Source organism: Podarcis melisellensis (genome assembly GCF_964234715.1).
Source record: "Podarcis melisellensis genome assembly, chromosome: 3".
In the NCBI taxonomy this organism is placed as follows: domain Eukaryota; kingdom Metazoa; phylum Chordata; class Lepidosauria; order Squamata; family Lacertidae; genus Podarcis; species Podarcis melisellensis.
The window spans coordinates 91,309,283-91,331,938 of record NC_138530.1 but is presented as its reverse complement, the minus strand read 5'-3'; the positions used below and the strand labels follow the sequence as shown (position 1 = coordinate 91,331,938).

General features: G+C 42.5%; 1 protein-coding gene and 1 long non-coding RNA gene across 3 annotated transcripts in view; both read right to left on the bottom strand.

Annotated features, from left to right (window-relative positions):
• The window catches only part of LOC309367141 (craniofacial development protein 2-like), a 476,702-nt gene that overhangs the window by 392,886 nt on the left and 61,160 nt on the right, over positions 1-22,656 (bottom strand). The window lies entirely within an intron of this gene.
• LOC309367369 overlaps positions 1-22,656 on the bottom strand; it is a 70,063-nt gene that overhangs the window by 20,705 nt on the left and 26,702 nt on the right. For both annotated transcript variants that reach the window (XR_014167097.1, XR_014167098.1), the window contains one exon: positions 2,135-2,196. This is a non-coding gene — a long non-coding RNA (uncharacterized lncRNA). The remainder of the gene's footprint in view (positions 1-2,134; positions 2,197-22,656) is intronic.

Below are 22,656 nucleotides of genomic sequence, written 5' to 3'. Positions count from 1 at the left end.
CAGTAAAAAACAGCTTCAAAAGAAGCCTCTTCAGTTTACACCCCCCTTTCCCAGCCAGCTGCTTTTCCCATTAGCTCTCCCCAAAATTTATTGCCCTTTAACTCTCTCAGTATACCTTAAACCTTAGGAAAATATGGCTAGAGTCTGATGGGAGGCACATGGTATTATTTTCTGTTAAACAATAATTCTTACTATTTACCAACTTTTAATTAGTGTTTTTGCAGCTTGATTGTATTCTGTAATATGTAGGGTCAGTGTAACATTTGCTCCCAGCCTGTAATTCCCTTTTACAACTTTGAGAAACTTGTCTCCTGCTACTGCTATAAATCAGGGGGGCCCTTGTTCAGGAGAGCAGGAAAATAAACAACTACCAAAGTACTTAGCCAGCTGGTTTCTGCCTGGCATGGAACATACAAACATTTGCAAATATATCTTTAAGCTCATTTTAAAATACAGGCCTTGATCAGATGCCTCACTTCCTTGCGACCTGGGACCTCCAAAATGTTGTCTTTTGTGGACCTTAAGGTCCTACGTGAGGCATACCAGGAGAGGCGGTCTCGTTGATACATGGGTCCTAGGCTGCCTAGGGCTTTAAAGGTCAAAAACACATTGTTGGCCCAGGGTTGTTGCAGGAGTAGTTGCTGTTGGTTTTTTGTAACTTAATTTTAGATCTTGTTTTGATTCATGGGGAATTTGTTCAATTTGGTTGTGTATTTTTAAACGTTTTGTTTTTTGTTTATAACTACTTTTGTTATGTTGTGGTTATCCCCCCCCCCATGTTGTAAGCTGCCTTGAGCATAGTTTGAACTCTGGAAAGGTGGCATACAGATAAATTTATGTGTGTATAACAGAATAAATGGATGAAAAAATGCTCATCCAATTATTCTACTGTTTCTCCTCTACTTTCTCACCTGCACCCTGAATAAAAAGTAGACAGGAGGGATTCAATAATGTCTTCACACATTATGTTCAACTTTGGTGTTAAATTGGCTGAGCAAACACAAGTGACATGAACCGCAGCTTCTGAAAAATGTAACCAAAACAGAATTTCTAATATATATTTTTTACTTCGTTGCTCAGTGGTTAATGTGTTCTCTCACTGACAATATTCTTGTTCAGTATGTTCACATAAGCATTTCATGCTTGAACTGTAAGAGCAATTAGCATTTATTTGTATGTAACACAATACTAATTGGGACATCATCCAAAAGTGACTACTAATTCTTCCTTGTCTTGCTCTACACATCTGGCGCACTGTAAAGTTATTGTTCCGTTATGCCACTTTAGGAGAAGAGGTCACGTAGGATTTGGATTCTAGGACTTTCAGGTGAAAAGAAGAATGGTGAACTGTGTGAGGAATCTTTGGCACACCAGATGTTGCTCAACCACAATTCTCATCAACCCCCAGCAGTGGTCAGGGATGAAGGAAGCTGTAATACAGCAACATTTGGAGGACCAAACCTTCTCCACAAATGTACTACAGTGGTACCTTGGGTTACAAATACTTCGGGTTACAAACACTTTGGGTTAAAACTCTGCTAACCCAGAAGTAATACCTCATGTTGAGAACTTTGCCCCAGGATGAGAACAGAAATCGTGCGGCAGCAGTGCGGTGGCAGAAGGAGGCCCCATTAGCGAAAGCACGCCTCAGGTTAAGAACGGTTTCAGGTTAAGAACAGACCTCCCGAACAAATTAAGTTCATAACCCGAGGTACCACTGTACATCTGAACTTCCATGCCACAGAAAAGAAGCATGTTTATAGGTGTCGCACCTAAACCTGACCTCCAAGGTTTTGAACCCCCCCCCCCAGCAAAAGTGGCTTCCATTTTTCTGCCTCCATTTCTCTGGGCACTATGGAATTCCAGTGGATGTGGAGTTTGGGCCTTACCTTACAATTGTGAGGTGGCTGAGGGTGTTGTGTGAGCAAACATTCTTCCAGCTCTCTGCAGCCCCCCTTGGCTGCCCACACTTCCTGCTCTGAAGACAGCTCAACGGAAGGAGTTACCTCATGACTTTTCCCCCTCAGATTTAACTGAAGCACAGGCACCGAGTAAGTCTGCAGAGTACAGACCACTGGATTTGCAGAATGAAAGAACACTCACAAACACCCATTTCAGAGAAATTTTACCTCACCTTTCATAATGTTGAATGCAGTTTGTTTTCTCATGAATCGATGGAGAATAGTGCAACAAAACCTGAGAGAGATTTGTGGTGTGGCATTACTTCATAGTTGCCTCCCTAAAGTGCTGGTTCTCTCTGTGTGGCCATAATCCCTGCCCCAGCTCAGTTCAGAATAAACATGCACTTTTTCATATTGCTCTCTGGGTATAGCTGTAATCCACTGCCACTCCTAGAAAAACAACACACTTGGCGACAACAGTACCTTTTAAATTTGTTCCTTACATTTACACACACACACACACACACACACACACACACACACACATGCACACACACACATATATATGGGTTATAATTCCATAACGTTTTGAATTGTTAATATGGCACATTTAATATACATTCCATCTCTCAGACGGTGACAATTTTAACTTTTGACCTCCCTCAAAAATGGATGTCTACCTAATACGTAGTCCAGTTGAAGGGGATGTGAGTGAGGTGTTGCAAACGCCATCTGACAAATTCTTAAAAGTATTTTAAAAAGAGCATAGTGGATTTTTTCCCCCAGGCTGAAGAACAGGAACAAATATCTTTGCATCACTCATGTGTCAAGCTGTTTTTCAAGCAGGGATAGAAACAAGTTCTGTAATCCTTGGGAGATCATAAATCATGCAGCTTTTACCTCGGCATCACATTACGCTACGCCTTGCCACACATTTATGCCTCTTTCAAGACGCTGCAATCAAGTCTAGCGAGTGACTGGTAGCCTTTGAGGCCAGGCACAAATCCTATTTCCATAGTACAGAACATTGTATAGTGGTTAGATAATGTGTCGGTGATGAATCTTCCTTCTCAAGTTTCTAGCTTCCTTATCTGTCAAGGCTGGGGAATAATCACCTTTGTTTTTGTTTTTTGAGTAAAGCGTGTTCTCATTAAAAAGAGAGCACGTGTTGTGGATGGGGCCAGACAAAACACCCACGGTTGCCAGCCAGGCTGATTTAAGGGGCTTGGATCAGATTGGTGGCTGGTGTTACTGGGGTAAATTTGATGTTGCCAATTTAGGGGTGGGATCAGTGGTTATTTAAGCAAGGTCCACAGCATGTTCCTTTCTCTTTCGCTGTGGACACCGGATCACCCGCCCGCCCTCCCTTGATTGGGCTTCCGCTTTGACCTTGCTATGCCTGTCATGGGGTCGTTCGCATTGGTGCAGGGGCCTGGTAGGAATTTTTCCTTTTGGCTGATTAGTGTGTGCCAATTGGGTTTTGCCTACTGCGTAGCAAATCGTCACAACTTGTAAGGTTGGCGGTTAGGCATTGGTTAAATTGGTTGGTGGTGGAGTATGGATTGGCTGTGCCTGCCCCTCCAATGCTGCTGCTGCACGGGTATTCCGTTAAAGGAATTCTGGGGCTTACCATCCCTTCGTCCAAACCCCTGGAATCGGGTGCGGGCCGCATAAGCTCCAAGGAGCATGCGGGGAGTAACTGAGGGTCTGTGTCGCAGCTCCAGTTGTCCCTGATCTTGTTCCTCCACACTGACTCTCGCTGGAATCCGGGAGTCAGTGCTATCCCCCAAGGCGGGGGGGATAGCTAGTCATAACCAATGCCTAAGCAACCACTCACAATTTGTATGATAATAAAGTTGTGGCCAAAATTATGCCAAAAACCTTAAACAAAAATTATGTGTGATGTGTGAGTTATTGGGGTAGGGGTGTTTTGGGGAACCTCAGCACGCAAACACTTGTGATTTTTCTAGTTGTATAGCTTTTTTGCTTAGGAGCCCACTTTTGGGACAACAAAAAAATGGAATGAATAAATGCCTAATGTTTACTAAGAAATCAACCAAATAGCCCAGCCCAGCTTAGTGAACTGTATGACATAATGAAGGAGTAGCATCAAAAAGCACTTGTTCTTCCAGGGATATATTTAATGGTCCAGTTGCTAATATCATGTCTAAGATTTACCCAGGAAGCTCAAAGCTGCCTGGAAGCAAAATAAAGAACTTAGGTGCCTGGTCTTTGATGCTGGAAGAAAATAAGAAAAGCCTTATTTTGTTGGATCAGGCCAAAGGCCCACCTAGTTCAGCATTCTATTCTCATAGTTCAGCATCCTATGCTCATAGTGGCTAACCAGATAACTATGGGAAGCTCACAAGAAGTGTGCTCTCACCAGTGCTATTTTTCTAGAAAAAAATAGGTGCTGGAACACCTCCCCTGTTCTCTTATAATGGCATTTGCGTTCCGGCGAGTTCCAGCTGAAAAAAAGCCCTGGCTCTCTCCATTAGTGATTTCCAGCAATTGTTTTCCAGAGTCATTCTGCCTCTGACAGTGGGGGCAGAAGATAGTCATTGTGTCTAGAAGCCATTTTTAGGGGGAGAACTGAGTAGTCAGGGGTGCCAACTTGAATAAAATATGGGGGAAGGGACAAGTAAGCCGTGCCCCACATAATCAATCACATGTGCATACACACTCATCAACTTTGGGGGCCCCCAGCTCCCTCAAATATATTATTGGGGGGGACAGGGACGGGGACAAAGGCCCCTTGGCTCCTAGGAGTTGGCTCCCATGCAAGGAGTAGTGAGGAAAAGAGTATTTTGATTAGAGGCTCTTATTTTTTTTCTGTAACACATTTTAAGGGTAAATTACAGGTTTGGGAGAGAGATTCATGTGACACAAGTATCTGCAGCAGCAAGAAGAATCTCTTGTGGTGTAAACTCATGCAAGCCCACATTGAAGTATGTCCCATTGCAGGGGTAGCAAATGTGGTGCCCTCCATATGTTGCGGGCAAACATTTTTACCAAGCCCAGTTGCATCCAGCTTCCCAGCCACCAGTTAGACTTCTTCGTTTACTACACGGAATTCTTATGTGAATGGCTGAGACTATGGAACTACTTGTCTCTGTGAAACGAAGTGTTTTGACAAGTCGGGATGCTGTGTCATTTGTGGCCAGTTCAGGCCCATAGATGTCTACACCTCTAGTAAAGAAATAGATGGTAGAGAAACAGTAACTGCCATTAATCTTTTTCCTGCTGTGGGCATAAAAACTGATGAAGAGGGGTGATTTTGAGAAGAAAAATGGGAGGTGACGAAAGGGTTAAGCGCCTCTTCCCTCCTGCTATTTTCCCTTCACAGCAAAAGCTCCCCAGGCTGTTTTTCATTTCAACAGCAGGAGAATATTACATGCAACTGTGTGTAACATCTAGTAGCTTGCCCCTTGGTTAACCCAAGGAGAGAAATTAGCCATTAAGTCAATAACAATTCCCTTTTCCCGTGCCATAGTTCTAAAATGGAATGTGTTCTGGTACACATCCTACACGCAAAATTCATCATCTCAGGGCTGTAGCTAAATATGTTCACGATTCCCCCCCCCCCCATTATCCTAATATCTTTGTGTGCACGTTATTAAGCAAGTGCATCCATAAGTCAAGATTACATTAATTGAGGTTGATTATTTAAAATAGCAAAGCCTACCATTGCTAATCTGGGAAGGATAAAAGGGTGGGGGGAGAGACTATACAATGGACTCCAAACAAATCAACTCCTACACATCAGCTTGAAAGTATAGCTGTAAGGAATAATTAACATTTCCAAGAACAAAAGGAAATGGGCTTCATTTGCAAGGATTAGCTAATTGTTTGGGTCCATTTCCTTTTCAGACTATTCACATTTCTGCATGTACAATTAGACATGTCTTTTATTTTTCCAGTATAAATGCATAAAGCAATAAATTGACTTTGGTTTGAAGGCAAAGTAAAAGGGAAGTGTTGACTACTTTCAGCCTTTTAAGAAGATAATCAGCAATAATGGATAGCAATGCCTTAGGAAATATATAAAAGAATTTACTTACCGGTATGTCAAAGCGAAAAATAACGATAGGGGTGGGGGAGAGAGAGAAAAAAAACAAGGAAGAAAAAAAATACCTTGTTTGATTGGTGCTGCTTTTGTGAAGACTGGTAATTTCTGTGCATTAAGGTGCATTGCCATAAGCAAGAGCCACCAACACAAGCAATTAAGAGGGCTGCAAAAATGCACACGCACACCCCGCAAGCACATTTTGTTCATTGAATAAGGGAAGGAAACAGCACCAGTAGCAGACTACACCTCAGCCCTTAAATTACACCATTAGGAAATCTTAATGGATTTATGCTGGGCTGCTAACATTCTATGCACTAGTGCCAACCTCTTTCAAGAAAGAAACAATTCCAAGGATAATGTCACCTCTACTTAGGATGATTTGCACCTCAATCTTTGGGCAGCTCAGTTTCAATATAGGCAATGTTGATGGTGCAATCCTGTACATGTATACTAAGATGCAAGGCCCACTGAGCTCTAGATAAGTGTGCCGTGGAATTACAGCTAAAATGCAAGAGCATAACCCTCCAATATTTGTCTGTTGGAAATGAGGATTTCAATAATAATAATAATAATAATAATAATAATACCCCACCCATCTGACTGGGTTGCCCCAGCCACTCTGGGCGGCTTCCAACATATATAAAAACATAATAAAACATTAAACGTTTAAAAAGCTTCCCTATACAGGGCTGCCTTCAGATTTCTCCTAAAGGTCGTATAGTTACTTACTGTATTTTTCACTCTATAAGACATACTTTCCCCCTCCTATAAAGTAAGGGGAAGTATGTGTGCATCTTATGGAGTGAGTGCAGGCTGCGCCCCGATCCCTCTTGCTCTCCTGGCTTCAGCGATAGCCACGCAAAGTCTCTTGAGCACAGCGGGAACACTCCTGCATCTTCGCTCAAGAGGCTTTGCGTTGCTTTCTTGTTTCTTGTTTTCCTCCTCTAAAAACTAGGTGTGTCTTATGGTAGGGTGCGTCTTATAGTGCAAACAATATGGTATCTCTTTGGTTGAAAATCGCATAACTCCATACACTCCAACCCATTTTTGATGAAAATAGGGACGTCCTAAGGAAAAGTGGTACATTCCGGGATCAAATCAGAAACTGGGACAGCTTTGTAAATCTGGCAGTGTCCTTGGAAAATAGGGACACTTGGAGGGTCTGCAAAGCATGTTCTCCATAGCAGAGAGCACGTGTTGCGGTTGGGGAAACAGGCCACCCTGCAGTGACTAGACAAACTTGGTGAGGAACCCAAGCCTTTAAGTGGTTAACATTGGGTTGCTGGGGAGTTTTGATTGTTGCCAATTTGGAGGAGGGGTCAGAGTCTTTAAATACAGGGGCCAGACGTAGGACGTCCTCTTGGCCATTTTGCAACGGATCACCCGCCCTCCCTCCCTTTTATAGGGTGGTTTTTCATGATCGCTTGACCTTGCTATGCCTGTCATGGGGTCGTTCGCCTTGGTGCGGGGGCCTGGTAGGAATTTTGCCATCTGGCTGATTGGCTGGTGCCATTTGGTTTTTGCCTACTGCGTAGCAAATCATCACAACTTGTAAGGTTGGCGGTTAGGCATTGGTTAAATTGGTGCTTGGAGGGGTAAGTGCCTATCCCTCCAAATGATGCGAAGGGAATTCCATTAAAGGAATCCAGGGGCTTGCTTGCCATTCTTTTCGTCCTTGTCCCCGGAGTCGGACTTGGGCCGTGCAAGCCCCACCGGAACATGAGGGTGAGAAGTGAGGGACTGTTGCCCAGCTTCATTTTCTCACCCAATACTTGTTTCCCACGCTGGCTTCCGCTGGAATCCAGAAGTCAGCTCTGTCCCTGGGGTAAGGACAGATAGTCATAACCAATGCCTAAGCAACCACTCACATTTTTTGTATTTGAATAAAGTTGTGGCCAAAATTATGCCAAAAACCTTAAACAAAAAATCATGTGTGAAGTGTGAATTTTTTGGTGGGTGGCATTGTGGGACTCAACATGCAAGAGGGCTTGCTGGCACATTTGGCTGAACACGTAATGAGAATCTGGCCCCTGGTGATGCAAGCTTCCTGATTAACTTGTAGGTATGTTCAGTCAAATGGGTTTACAAGCCCAGTTCAGGCATTCCCATTCAATGTGGGAAGGATGGAGGGAAATGGAGCAGGCATGCCTGACATATGCACACCTCCCCTCTCCCCAGTTTAAGCAGTCAATCCTTCTTTCAAAGACATGAAAGGGTGCTTAAAACTCCACTGTGTGAAGGGATCACCCCTTCCCCCTTGCATGAAGTATCTCCCTCATTTTTTAATAAAGTGGAAAATATAGTCAACAAATGCCAGTACACTCGTTAAAGATAGAGAGTGAAGAAGCTCATTGATTCTAGTTCGTAGTATATTATGTATGGGCTTGTGGGGCATTTAGAGTAAAACAGCCTGAGGAGAACCCAGTTTACACGCTAGCACTAGGCTAAAAGTGCTTTTTTTGTATTCAGAAGATTATTATTCTTTTAAAAAGAAAATATATATATATCGTATCTTTAAATAAACCAGTTTAAAACCTATTCCAGGCATTTTGCGTTCCTTTTCCTCGGACATTCCCATGACCCATTTTTAATGCATTTAAAGCAAAATGTTTAGTGAATTTTAGTTTTCATGCTGACATGTTCAATCAGGTGGAAAATTAAATCAATATGATGTAACTCCCAGTTGCATCTAACCAGCATCTTTGCACTGAATGCTCAGGGTTTCACATATACTAAAAACAAACAAACAAACAGGTTTCCATTAAATTAAATGGCAGATCTGGGGTTTTCATAGCAAATATTCAATCCATTATCATTTTCAAGGAGGGTTTCATTGCACAATCAGTAACATTGCCAAAGGATAATGCACTCTCCAGCTGTCTCCATTTCCTGGGGATAACCCCTATTTTCTGGCAGTGGTCTCTGCCAGAAATCATTGTTCTTACTTAGTCTTTGTTTGGGCCAATATAGTGTTTTCCTAGCATATCTTTTGAAGCATATCTTTTGAAGACTACCACTGCCGTATGTCTTTCATGAACTGTTTTTGGCCCTACTCACACAATGCATTTAAAGCACTTTGTTGCCATTTTAAGCAGCCATGGCTCCCCCCCCCCCAAGAATTCTGGGAGCTGTAGTTTGTGAAGGCTGCTGAGAGTTGTAAAGAGAAGCCGAAGCCTATTCCCCTCACAGAGCTGCAATTCCCAGAGTTCCCTGGGAAGAAGGATTGACTGCTTAACCACTTTGCCATGACTACTTGTGTGCTTAAATAAGTGTGGCAGGGTCAAGTGCGCCTCTTCCTCCCAGTCCTCCTCTTCTTTGGCATCTTGCCCCCTCTTGACAGGTTATTCTCATTTGTGTGTGCCTAGTTGCTAGGGAAGGTGACAACATTCAGTGTTGTGTGTGGTGTGGCGTAGCTGTGTATGCAATAATTTCATTTCATTTCTTTAGCTATTAGCTATAGCAGAACAGAAAGAACGTTCAAGATTAAGGAACTAATTTACCTTTTAATTTCTTGGCTGCCAGCACAAATAAATAAACATATAGGGTAGGGAGCATGTTCAAGGGTGTGGTATTAGCTACTGCCATCCTGTCCTTCTGGCTTAATCTTTTACTACATTGTGATTATTTCCTGGGCCATATCTTCCTTATACAACTCTTTCACCACATATCTTCCATGGAGACACTGTAATAAACCCTGGAGCACAGACCACTTTTTCTGAAAGTTATTCTCAAATTTTCAGCACCAAACAGCAAAAAGAATACAAACTCAGTTGTGCAAAGAAACGGTTCAGTTTCTATGAACTCTCCTTGGACACCCTTGTAGTGTGCTGAGTTGTTGGTGAGAGCATATAAGATCTAGTCTTGGATTGTACAAGTATCTCCAGCAACCATAAGATTGGACTCTGATCATACATATGAATACTACTGCTGCCCATCAATGCATTTTCAATTATAGTTGATAAATGCAGACTATCATCAAGCTCTTCACAGCTTTTCCTCCCCTAATTATCCTGTCCTAAAAGTTCTGATTCTGAAAAAGAAATTCTTACAAGATACACACACACACACATCCATAATCGTTTCCTACTATGGAGCTTCTAATCCGTACAAATGTCCAGCTTGTATCTGCTTAATATTTCCTGCCATGAGATAAATGTCACTCAGTTTTATGGAGATCTCACAGTGTGTGTGTATGGCGGAGGGGCGGGACACATAAGAATATATCAAGTAAGCAACAAGCAGGCTGAGACATGTGAATTTAATTTGTTTGGGACCGTGTTCACAAGTGTCTCATTCTTATGCTACTTCTGTAAGCTTGGAGGCAGTTATAAGAAGACCAAAAACTGACAGTTGTAATATTTTATTCCAGATCTAAGTGCTTATAAAATGGAGATGTGCTGGTTCATTTCCTGCCTTTGTTTCTTTGGGCGTAGTGTGAGAAGGCTACAAACAGCTTAAGTTCCTATTTTTGAATTGTTTCCCTTGAATCAGTCTTTATTCCCTGAATTACTGCTAGGCTGAACAATTGTATGTGTAGAAGCAATGATTTATACTTGGGGTGAATAATGTAATCAGAAGAGAAACAGTCTCTCTCTCCCTCCTTGCATATTGTATGGTAAAAAACCATTGGTTAAGAATGCTAGTTGTGACTAAATTCTTATCACTATGTCCACATGTCTATATTTCCACAGTATGTTGGACCAAATTTAATTTATGCCACCCCTGAAATCCCCTTCTATCTTTGATTATTCTTGCTGGTTGGTGTGCCCTTCTATATATTTTTTATTTTTCATTGGATTAGGATAATCATTGGTTTTCATACCTATATCAGTCCCTCCAATTACTCAAGCTGGATGAGTTGCAGTGAGTTGCGTGTCGAAGTCCCCAAGCCACCCCTTAAATAAATCACAATTCACACAGAATTTTTGTTTAAGGTTTTTGGCATAATTTTGGCTACAAATTTATTAAAATACATAAATGTGAGTGGTTGCCCGGGGACGGAACTGACTTCCGGATTCCAGTGAAAGCCAGTAAGGGAAATATTAATATTGGGGAGAAATGGAGCTGAGCCACAGGCCCTCACCTCTTCCCGCATACTCCCAGGGGCTTGCGCGGCCCAAGCCCCATTCAGGGGTACGGATGAAAGAACGGCAAACCCCTTGATTCCTTTAACAGAATTCCCTTGCAGCAGCAGCATTGGAGGGGCAGGCACAGCCAACCCTTACCCCTCCACCAACCAAATTTTAACCAATGCCTAACCACAACCTTACAAGTTATGACAATTTGCTACACAATGGCACCAACCAATCTGCCAAATGGACAAAATTCCTACCAGGCCCCTGCCCCAAAAGCAGACGACCCCATGACAGGCATAGCAATGTCAAACGCAACAGCCCTAAATTAGGGAGGGTGGGCGGGCGATCCAATGCATGCAGCAAAAGAGACTGAAAAAAGCTGCATGCCGAGAATATATAACCTTTGGGCCAACCCTCTAAATGGTAACATCAAAACCTCCCCTATAATCCAAATTGGTCCATTCACAGTCATGGCCATCCAAATGGTCCCACCCAGTAACCAAAAGGGAGTGTCCTATTAGACCCCACCACAACACATGCTCTCTATGGAGGAGAACACACTTTCTGGCTGGGGGGGGAAAAAGTCCTGGGTATCAGTATGATACTTTAGATATATCCCTAGATACTAGGGAGGTATCTAAAATATGCAGATATGCAAAACAGGTATTTGTTTTGCTTTGCTTTAAAAAGAGCAAAAGGACAAATACAAGAACATCCCAGTGAGAACTGAGTTGGTATGTGCAAAACTGGTTTTACTTTATTAGCTGGCAACAGAGTGCAGGTGGCCTGAAGACAACGGGAAACGATGGTTGAGTGTCATGTATAGACTCAGCCTTAGGGCTGGGTGTGCATAAAATATATGGAAGTTGGAGAGATGTTGTCAGAGACCGGACACAGCTAGCAGAGGCTGAGAGCCAAGGAGACAAGATAAGCCTGGAATGCAAAACAAGGGAGGGCAGCCGATCTGTAGGAGAAACTTCAATTCTGAGTACAAATTGCAGGAAGGGGAAGTCCAAGGGGGAAAACACAAATGGTCAGCTCAAGTTCGGGCTCAGAAGCAGGAGCACCAGAAATAGCCTGTCCAAAAACTTGTAGGCTCGCGAGAACATGCGAGAGGTGGGAACAAGAAAGAAAACAAAAGTGGGGGCTTTGTTGCTGGGGAGGAAGAGGCGGAGCTCAGACTCGGCAACAGCAAACTTGGGAGAAGACACCGAGGACTGAGCTCCGCAGTGATTTACTTGTTTAATCAATAAATCTGAGATAATTACTGCCAGAGGTGTCTCGCTTCTGTGGGAGAGACCCAAGCCATTACAGATATCATGTAGGGATTTTGTTTGTTTGTTAGCACTTCGTTTTCTGTTACAATGCACAACCAGTTCTGTCTGCAAAACCAATGGGATTCTCAGTTGTCCAAACATTCATTACCCAAGCTGCACTTTCCCACTTTTAGGTCTCTCACTTCCTCTAATGACTGCACAATGGCAGCTTTGCATCGGTCTGGGTATTAGGTACAATGCATAATGAAATCTCTCCCTGCCCCCCTCCTGCAAAAACCAAATCCATAAATAAGAATGATGTGGCCTTTTGAGCAAGGGCGAATTTTGTTACATGGATGGAACTTGAGGGGGTTGTCAAGAGACATGAATGTTAATGTAGGTTTCAAGGCAGTTCCCAAACCGACAGCATCTGATTCCTACTGACTGCGGCTTGCTGATAAAATGCAAATTGCAGAAACAATGCAGAAAAGAGCAAATAGCATAATAAACAATTACTGACAATTTGGTAATTACATAACTGCTGGAAGCAGTGTCTGGGATGCTTACATTTCAGGGCTTTTAGACCAAAAAAAGAAAAATAAAGACATTCAATATCCCTTTGACCTTTTTTTTGGATTCTGGCTAAATTTTCATTCTGGATGACATTATAACTGTCATTCAAATTAGGATAGATTATGTAGTAGTTTTCAGAAAGTGTTAATTACACATCTTTGAATCTGACTCTACAAATCCATTTGTATTAAGTCTGGAGACTTATTGTTCTAAGCTTCTTCTTCTTTTTTGCCTCCTCTGTTTCCAATGGGAAATTTCAATTTATATTGTTATGGCAATGTTCTATATAAGGTCAGTTAAAGAATATCTGCTTGCTCCAGGCTTTTGCCCACTAAAAACTTATTCATGTCTTTGAAATAGTTCTTAGAACAGACATCATTCCTAGAATGATTTTTAGCAAACACAAGAGTACAAATCTAATTATTGCTTTTCCTCATGTGTTTATCTGTTGTTATTTTTATCAGTAAGCTGCCTTGACTCCCTGTCAGGGAAAAGGGGTGGGTATAAGTAACTATATACTAACTATATAATAATGCTAAACTGCGTTTCAATTACATGGGTTTATATCCAGTGAAGTTGTCCCAATTAGCTGGAAACAACCCATTCATTCTAGAAGCCCAACTGAATTCCCTTATTTTCAAGTCAATCTGAGGCTCAGGAAAATGCCTCCTATCCTGAAAGCACCCCTTAACATTTCCCCCCCAAAGACACAGTCCCTTTTCCTTTCCTTGTCTGGCAACTGGTAGTGGTGGGAGTAGGGCTGCCATATTTCAAAAAGTGAAAATCTGGACACAAAATCCAGACACATGGAACTAGGGCAGCCCTAGAAAGGAGTAGCAGTATGAGGGGTTTGATTCTTCCTTTCCTCTTTGGGGGCTGCCACTCCCCTTCACTCCCAGAAAACCCCATAGAAATGACTCAACAGCATAACATTGCACTGTTCCCAAGGGGTAGATTGATACTTTTGCCTCAGGTTTGCAGGTCGTGGGGCGAGGCAGTAGAGGAAGCACCTCAGCCATTCCTATTGAGTTCCCTGCCCCTTGCCCTCTGCAGGAAACCGGAGCTATGAGTGTCATATAACTTCCCTACTCCTCTTCAACTTACTCGCTGATTCTTATGCACTGAAGGATGCTGTTCCATTGCCATAGTTGAAGCAAGATCCAACTGTACGTGGAATTGTGTGTGTGTTCATAAATGGGATCCTCCTCAGAGAGGGTCCTGGTTGCGCACGGGCCTTGGGACACCCCCCAATTTATTGGTAGGGTCCTGGGGTGGGGACAAGCTTGTACAGTACGGCCCCACAGTCACGCCAGGCTGCTTGTGCCAATCCGGTTATGGAGGCATGATTGTGGGGCTATCAAAGCGACAGAGTGACGTGGCCAATGGCTCTTGCTTAGCGCTGCCGAACACCCAGCCTCCCGTCCCTATGGGTGGGTTTTTTGCTTCGGCCTTGCTTCGGACATGGTGTGGTCACCTGTTTTGGAACAGAGACCAGGTAGGATTTTTTTCCATTTGGCAGATTGGCACTGGCCACTTGGTTTTTGCTAACCCCCTCAGCAATCGTCACAACTTTGTAAGGTTTGGCTATTAGGCATTGGCTTGGGGAGCTGTGTGGGAGGGGAGGTGCAGCCATCACCTGCCGCTCCATGAATAAGGGTATTCTGTTAAAGGGATCTGGGCATCCTGTATCTTGCCTGAAGTCTGCTTGAGAAGCTAAGGCCATGCCAGGGCCACAGGAACCCTGGGGTGAGCTTAGGTTGATCTACATCCATGTTGCTCCCTCGTTTGGTGTTTACTCTTCCAGACTTTTTGACAGAGAGGCAGGAGTCAGTTATAGTCAGTTGCCAACGCCTGAACCAATACCACTCACTTTGCTGTAATCAATAAAGTTGTGGCCTAAAATCTGACCAATAACCTTACACCAAAATTACATGTCAGTGTGAAGTTATTTATTTGGGGGTTGTTTGGGCCTTGAGGGGCAATGTGCTTTGCCTTGGAACAGGTCCAGGCAGCTGAGGACAGCCAAGTTGCTGCCTGTTTTGTTGAAGGAAGGAAGGAAGGAAGGAAGGAAGGAAGGAAGGAAGGAAGGAAGGAAGGAAGGAAGGAAAATGAACTGTTGACCATCCCATATTTAAAAGAAAGATGACTCTCCCCTCCCTTAAAATGTATTCATCTTTCCTCCAATCACCAAACACCCTCTTGGTGTCCACAGGAGGTGAAAGGTACACAAAACTCAGGCAGTTTGAGGTACTTAGCCCCACTATTGTGCAGATTCCTTGCTTTTATGTGCAGGGTTGTAAGTGATGGGGATGGAACAGGAAAAGAATGGCATGCAGCTAAGGTATGTGGAAGACGTAAGAAACAGACGCTAGAAGAGCCAGTGTGGTGTAGTGGTTAAGAGCGGTAGATTCGTAATCTGGGGAACCGGGTTCGCGTCTCCGCTCCTCCACATGCAGCTGCTGGGTGACCTTGGGCCAGTCACACTTCTCTGAAGTCTCTCAGCCCCACTCACCTCACAGAGTGTTTGTTGTGGGGGAGGAAGGGAAAGGAGAATGTTAGCCGCTTTGAGACTCTTTCGGGTAGTGATAAAGCGGGATATCAAATCCAAACTCTACTAGAAAGTATTTTGAACATACCCAGGCATCCATATGTGATAACTATTGTTTTGTTTCACATGTGCCTTAAATAGAGCAGGTTTGAAGTAGCGCCAAGAAACTCATTATTCAAGACGTCTCCAAGAAATATTGGACCCCAGAAACAAATTTAAAAAACAATACAAAAGGGCATACATGTAATCATTTGTATAAGTAATGTTAAAATCTGTTAACAGCTCTTCCTAGAATGAAATAAATGCAACTCTAATGTACAAACACGTCGAGGTATGTATTGATCCCCTCTTATAACAAGGGTTTGGGATGAGTTGCATGCTAAACTGTTGTTCAAGACCAAGGTTTTGTTTTGTTTTGTTTTCATTCTGAAATCAGAGCCTATTTGTGAAATATGAAGAAATAGTTCATATTTGCCCTAGGGTAGATGTTTGTGAGTTTGCATTGCCAAGACAATAGATCATTTGTTACTGGATATATATGCAAAAGCAAAAGCAAAAAAAAAAAAAAAGCATTTCCAAAACTCTTTTTTAATTTAATCCCATTAGTCCTAGTTATAATTCCTTTTATTATGGGAGCTGCATATCCTGCTTGCTTGACTCATACATAGTCAATAGGTCCACTTACATGAATAAAGCAACAGGGCTTTTGGCCTTTATTGAATAATTATTTCCTTTTCGTGTTTACACCTTGGAAAACCTGGGTTTCAGCCAGAGTATACTTTTATGAAACAGGATTTAGGTACAGAACCTGGTGATTAATTTTTATTCATTTTGGTCGTTAACCTTTCCTCTCTCCCCCACCACCCCATTATTCAATTTTGGGAGGGAGCCTGTGCTGTGCAGGGGATTATTCTTGGCGATTGCATCATTCGAAATACAGGCAGCTGGTGTTTTCAACAGGGTTCTGTAGACCACATGGCCATTTACAAAGGTTGCTGATATCATATGCTTTCTAGATCAGTAATCTTCAGTTTTTTCATACCTGGGAGCCACTTTTAACCTAAAAATGAATTTAGGGACTCATTCATTCATCCCCTCCCCCACCCACACCCCATATTTATTTGGTTGAAGTTGCAAACCATGTTAGATAAAATGGTGATGGGTTGTGACCTACCAGTTCATCTACATAGCCTGTTAGCACTGGGGAGGAGTCAGTGAATATTTGTTGGTTGTTAGCACCAGTGAAAGGAAGACATGTATTCATATGGTGAGGTGGCTAAATCCTATGCCCTTTTAAAATGTGAAGTTTTTTGTGAGGGGATTATTGAGTTGTTGTTTTTATTTTGATTATGTATTTTGTTGTTGTATATTTTGATTTTATTCTGTGAACTGCCCTGAGACCTCCGGGTATAGGGCAGTATATAAAACAAACAAGTTGGAGAGTGACAGCCATAATGGTCAACATAGAAGCAGACTGTCAGTAAGCATGTGAACAGGGGTGACATGGTAGGCACTGACTGTGACTCACCTAATAAAGCCTATTAGTGGAAGCCCTGTGAAAGGACCTCTACTTGTGCTACAGGGTAACCCCCACAATGGACTCAGGAGGGATCAGGAGAATCCCCAGAACAGCACGTGGGGAAAGGGGAGGGGAAAATGTTCATTTTGGCAAGCTGATATGTAACGCAATGTTTGCAATAGTGTGGTGTTCAATTCCACCCACTGTTGTTTTACTTCCAGAAAGCTTCGGACAAAATCCCTCATCGAAGGCTCGATTTTTTTCTATCGACTTTCTCCACCTCATGTAAGGAACTCCATTTCTCTCCATCTCTCATCACACTAGAACCAGGGGTGGGGTCATCCAATGAAGTTGAATGTTAAAAGATTGAGGACAGAGAAAGGGAAATATTTCACACTGTGCACAGTTAAAGCTATAGAAATCACTGTTGTAAGATGTGGTGATGGCCAGCAACTCAGGTGGCTTTATAAAAGGGGATTAGACAAATTCATGGAGGATAAGACTATCAATGGTCTACTGGTCATGATGGCTGTATGTTACTTCCAGAACCTGAGACAGCCTGCCTCTGAAAAGCAGTTTCAGGAAACACAAGAAGTGAAGAGAGGGCTGTTTGTAAGAATAGTGAAATCTCAGCTAAGAAGCTAAAATCATATGACTAGCACACTTATTTGGAAATTAAACCAATGTCCAGACTTTAACATTCAAAAATTTTATTTGCAGAAACTTTTAGTTTTTGATGAATTACAACATTATATTTACAATTACATGCTTCTTCAAGCATGGACTTACAGTCTCTTCTTCTAACTTCCAAACCACCGCATTTACCTCTCTTTCCAGAGCTCAGCACTCAGCCTTCTGTATCTCAGTTAGATGATGCCTTGCAGATCCTATGAGAGTTTTCCACTTTTACCTTCTCCTGCACCTTTCCTCTCTTTCCTTCAAGCTGAGAAGAAGCACTCCAACACTCTATTCCACTTAGCAGTGTTCACAGTGGATTCTAAAACACAGCCATCTTGCTTCACACAACACGGAGTCTCTCCTTCACTAGATACCTCCCATGTGATCAACGTTAGCCAATCACACAAGAACTACTAGAGAACTCTCTAGAATTCAGTTACCAACCAATGAAATGTAAACACATAATAATACATACAAGCGTTCACAATTTCAGTGGATTAAATTGCTATACCTAACACTGTTGCACTCATCTCCTGCTTCTAGGCTTTCCATAGACATCTGGTTTGCCACAGTAAGAACAGGAGCCTCAACTGCACTGGCTTTTTGTCTGACTCAGCAGAACTCTTACGAATTCTCATGAGGACTAGTGACAATTGCAGATGAATGGGGAAATGGGACAGAAATTATGTGTGAATGCACACATGCGTAACTCCTCAGGAACCAGAAGCAGACTGATCCGTCACACACCTAGAGATGTTTCTGGTTCAGGTCTGAGTTCAGTTGCACTTCTACACACATTTAGCAGTGAGGCTCATGAAAGCTGCATAATCATTAAGTATCTTCAAGTGGTACTTTGAACTAGATATCATTTCCTCATTCATCTCCCCCCTCCCCTTCCCCACATTCCATTGTTAATCTAAAGAATGGGTCTCGAGAAAGAGAAATTGAGCCTAACACGCTTTTTCAGAAAATTGCTTTGAGGTGTTCCATCACATTTGCAAGAAGTTCTTCAGAAACAATTTTAATTAAACAGAAGTGCATATTATTATTCCGGGATTCCATGGAGCGGGTTGGCTAGTGGTTACAGGATAGGAAGCCTAGGGATTGATTCACAACAGCTAGGTGCTAACTGCTTTGGAGCTGCTGCCATGGAATTAAAACATCTCTCTTTAAATGTTGCAAATCATCATGTTTTGTTTGCAGTTACTGTTTTCTGTTTCTTTGCACTACATCACTGCTGCCCGGGGAAGATATAAAACCTCTCCAGTGGTACTGGAGCCTTAATTAACATTTTCTTGAACCTCTGCAAATCAGCTATCCGGACATTCTAGTTAAAACCCAAACTTGCCAATGCCTGACTCCTTAAATTAACATTTAATTCTAAAGGACTGCAAATCAGCTCGCTGATCATCCACCATCATCTAGGGAGCTAAGCGGAAAGAAATAGTCTCTAGTACAGTGCAGGAATCTATACTATCCTCTCCCATCAAATTATCCACAGATTCTTCATTTTTGTGTGTTTTTCTCTTTCTCCCCTCCCCCAAGTTCTCTGTTTCTTTTGCATGAAAATATATAGTTATACCTTTCCAAGCGAAAAATATAGCGGTGTTGGGTTACAGAAATTAAGCAAGCATATAACATGCAAAATTACAGAATACATCGCTCTGTGGGGAAGACCTATTTTTCAAGGCACTTGCCTCTTCAGCCTTCCAGTGAAACATTTCATAATTAAAATGAAAGCTTGTTCCGTCAGTGCTCCATTCTGGAGTAGCATGCATAAACTGCAGAGATTCTTTTATTGTACAACAGACACTATTTTGAAATATTTAGTTGCTTAACTTGCAATTCCTGACTCGGGGAGATTTCCAGTCTGTAAAATCTCTGTGGAGCAGCCTTATCAGTAACCTAGACTCCTGTGGAGGGATATCCCGAGTTTTAAATTTTCCTTTGCATATAAGGGGAAAGAATCTCAAGCAGAAGTGCATCTGTCAAAATGGCATTAAGTACTTACAAAAAGTGCTCTGTATAGTGCACTTCAGAATCCTTCAGATCTGAACCACCTAATTTGTGGTGGTTAGAAAAGGGCAGTGTTAACAGTTACGCTAAGACCACACATTTAAAACAGTAGAATACCACATTAAGCAAAGAATTCTCCTGAAGAATTCTGGGAACTGTAGTTTGTTAAGGGTACTGTAGTTTGGGACGCTGGTGGCACTGTGGTCTAAACCACAGAGTCTAGGACTTGCCGATCAGAAGGTTGGCGGTTCGAATGTCCTCAACAGGGTGAGCTCCCATTGCTCGGTTCCTGCTCCTGCCAACGTAGCAGTTTGAAAGCACGTTAAAGTGCAAGTAGATAAATAGGTACCACTCCAGTAAACGGTGTTTCCATGCACTGCTCTTGTTCACCAGAAGCGGCCACATGACCCGGAAGCTGTACGCCGGCTCCCTCGGCCAGTAAAGCGAGATGAGGGCCGCAACCCCGAGTCATCCGCGACTGGACCTAACGGTCAAGGGTCCCTTTACCTTTAAGGGTGCTGAGGGTTGTATAAAATGCTACATTCGTACAAAGTTAGCAACACACACACACAATATCTATTCATTTGCCTCCTGGCATACCCTCCCTCTTAGACTGCAGGTTCTCACACAGGGTCCAAACAAACTCTCAGCTCACCCACAAAAGTAGGCAAAGAGAAGAGACCTTGGAAGCATTGGACACCACCTTAGTCTCTCACTATAGACTTGCTTTTTATGGGCAGGCCCAAAGTGGATGGTAGTTCCTCAGGCTGCCCACAGCTGTGCCCATTCAGCCTCACTCTCCACACACGGTTCCAGATACAGCGGGTTTGTTGAGTTTCCCAGGGGGTCCAAAGGTTGGGAAGAGGGGGGCCCTCCACTCACAGCTCCTTCTTCACCCTCTGCCCTTTCCTCCTCCTCCTCCAGCTGCTTTAATGTCCCATTGTCAGGGTTTGCTTTGGAGGGGGGGCAGGCACCAAGGTGAATGGCACTTCCTCAGGTTGTCCACAATTCAGCAGCATTCTCCACTTTCCAGAGAGGCCCTAGGGCATTTGTTTTTGAAACGAAAGTCGTGACAAATGCTTTTGCAGTTTTGTTTTCTAGCAGACACTAGCAATTTCAGAAGATAGATAGAAATTGCCCCTGCAAAAAATGACAACAGCGGCACTTAAGCCTGCACAAACAGTAATCTTTTCTTCATCCCTTCAGTTTTAGGGTCCCCCCCCAAACAGGTTGCTTCTTCTTCCATGTTTAGTCATACAGGTGAACTCTCCTAACCAGGAAGCATGCAATGAAACAGTGAGACATCACAAGGCTGCAAAGCCAATGAGGTTTGCTTGCATGATGACTTACTTAAGGGAAAGAGTGATGGCAACTGATGGCAATGCAAACAAATGAACAAACGTTTTAACAGAGAGAGAGAGAGAGAGAGAGAGAGAGAGAGAGAGAGAGAGAGAGAGAGAGAGAGAGGGAGGGTAGATTGGGGATGGGGCACCACTGAAAACATTTGTAAAAACTATGAATTGTTTTGTCTCTGCTCTAATTAAAATGCTTAATTTTATAGGTCTATGATCTGACTGCTCACTTATTTTATTCCTGGTTATAATTTTTGTTGTAATATTGTTGTCGTGCATAATGTTTTGGGGACGTGCTTTGACTGTCTTTCTCACTGAAATGTGGGCTATATTTCTAGGAGAAAAATAAACATATAACAAAAAAGGACATGCCCAACTGCCTTGTACAGGACTGAAATAAACTGAAAGTAAAACACCATTAATTCAAAATGCAGTATATGGAAAATCAAAATTACCTTAGGCAGTATAATGTGGATTTTTCCAATGCCTAATATTTGATCTTTATTTGTACTGCTTTGGGGGAAGCAAAAATTATTGAAAGTTGTAAATTACATATTGAACTGTGTCCTGTGGTCATTTTTTCCAGTGCAGCTTTATTCTTCATCTCTCCAAGGGAGGAGATATATATCCATATTTAAGAGCTGTAGTAAATATGCTTTTCTCTGGGTCTCTTGCCCACCTCTTTAGCAGGAGAACCATAATCATGCATGATGAAAATCAAAATGCCAAACGCTTAGCTGATCTATGATCCAAACTTACAACTTGAAGCATGCTCTAACAAGGTAATGGGAACATACCGTTTCTAGAAAAGTTTTTCTTTCGTTTTCCCCCCATGTTTCCCTGAGGCCTGTTAACAATGTCTGTATAATTAGAATGACATTTTGAGCTGTTGAATGCCATGCAAAAAGTAAGAGATGGTGATACGATTCGAGATGTTCGAATTTAACGTCAACTTGACTGGCATTGCCATAACCCCATGCATATCTTTCTGGGTTGGTACCTCTTTGCAGAAAAGAACATCAAGTACTCAAGGTTCGTTAAATCCGAGGGCACCATCCCACCAAAATGGCAGCACTTTTCTGTTTTGCTGATTTCAGGAGGCAACTTAAGCAGTTAATTCACTCCGATCAATCTCAATGGGACTTAAAGTTTTACTCTTTGACTGTGCCATGACTCTCAGTACATTGGAAGGAAGTATAGGTATATAGGGAAATGGATCCCTTGCTCCCACTTTATGTAAAGAGAAGTTTATATATTTATACTTCTTTAATGTTTATATTTTGGACACTATGGAACTCCCAGTCACAGTAACTCAGCATTAGGGATTGGCAAATCTGCCAATCAGAGAAAACAACAATTTTTCATTGTTTTCACTCTTAAGTTGAGTTCTCCACTTTTGCATGTGTTGACAGAACACTGCCCCAAAAGCCAGTCTTGACAAGAACACGTGTATGATTTCATCAAGATCCTTCAATTTCACTGGTGCACACTTATGTTCCCAGACACTGGTTTGCGTGCTAAAGCCCCATGACCCTGTTGCTCTCTACATAGTGAAATAACCAGGCCAGACAACAGCGTATAGAGTTTTGTGCTTCAAATAGGCCACAACTTTATTGGTTCAGATGTGAGGTTTGGGCATAGGCATTGGGTGAGACCATTTATTTAATTC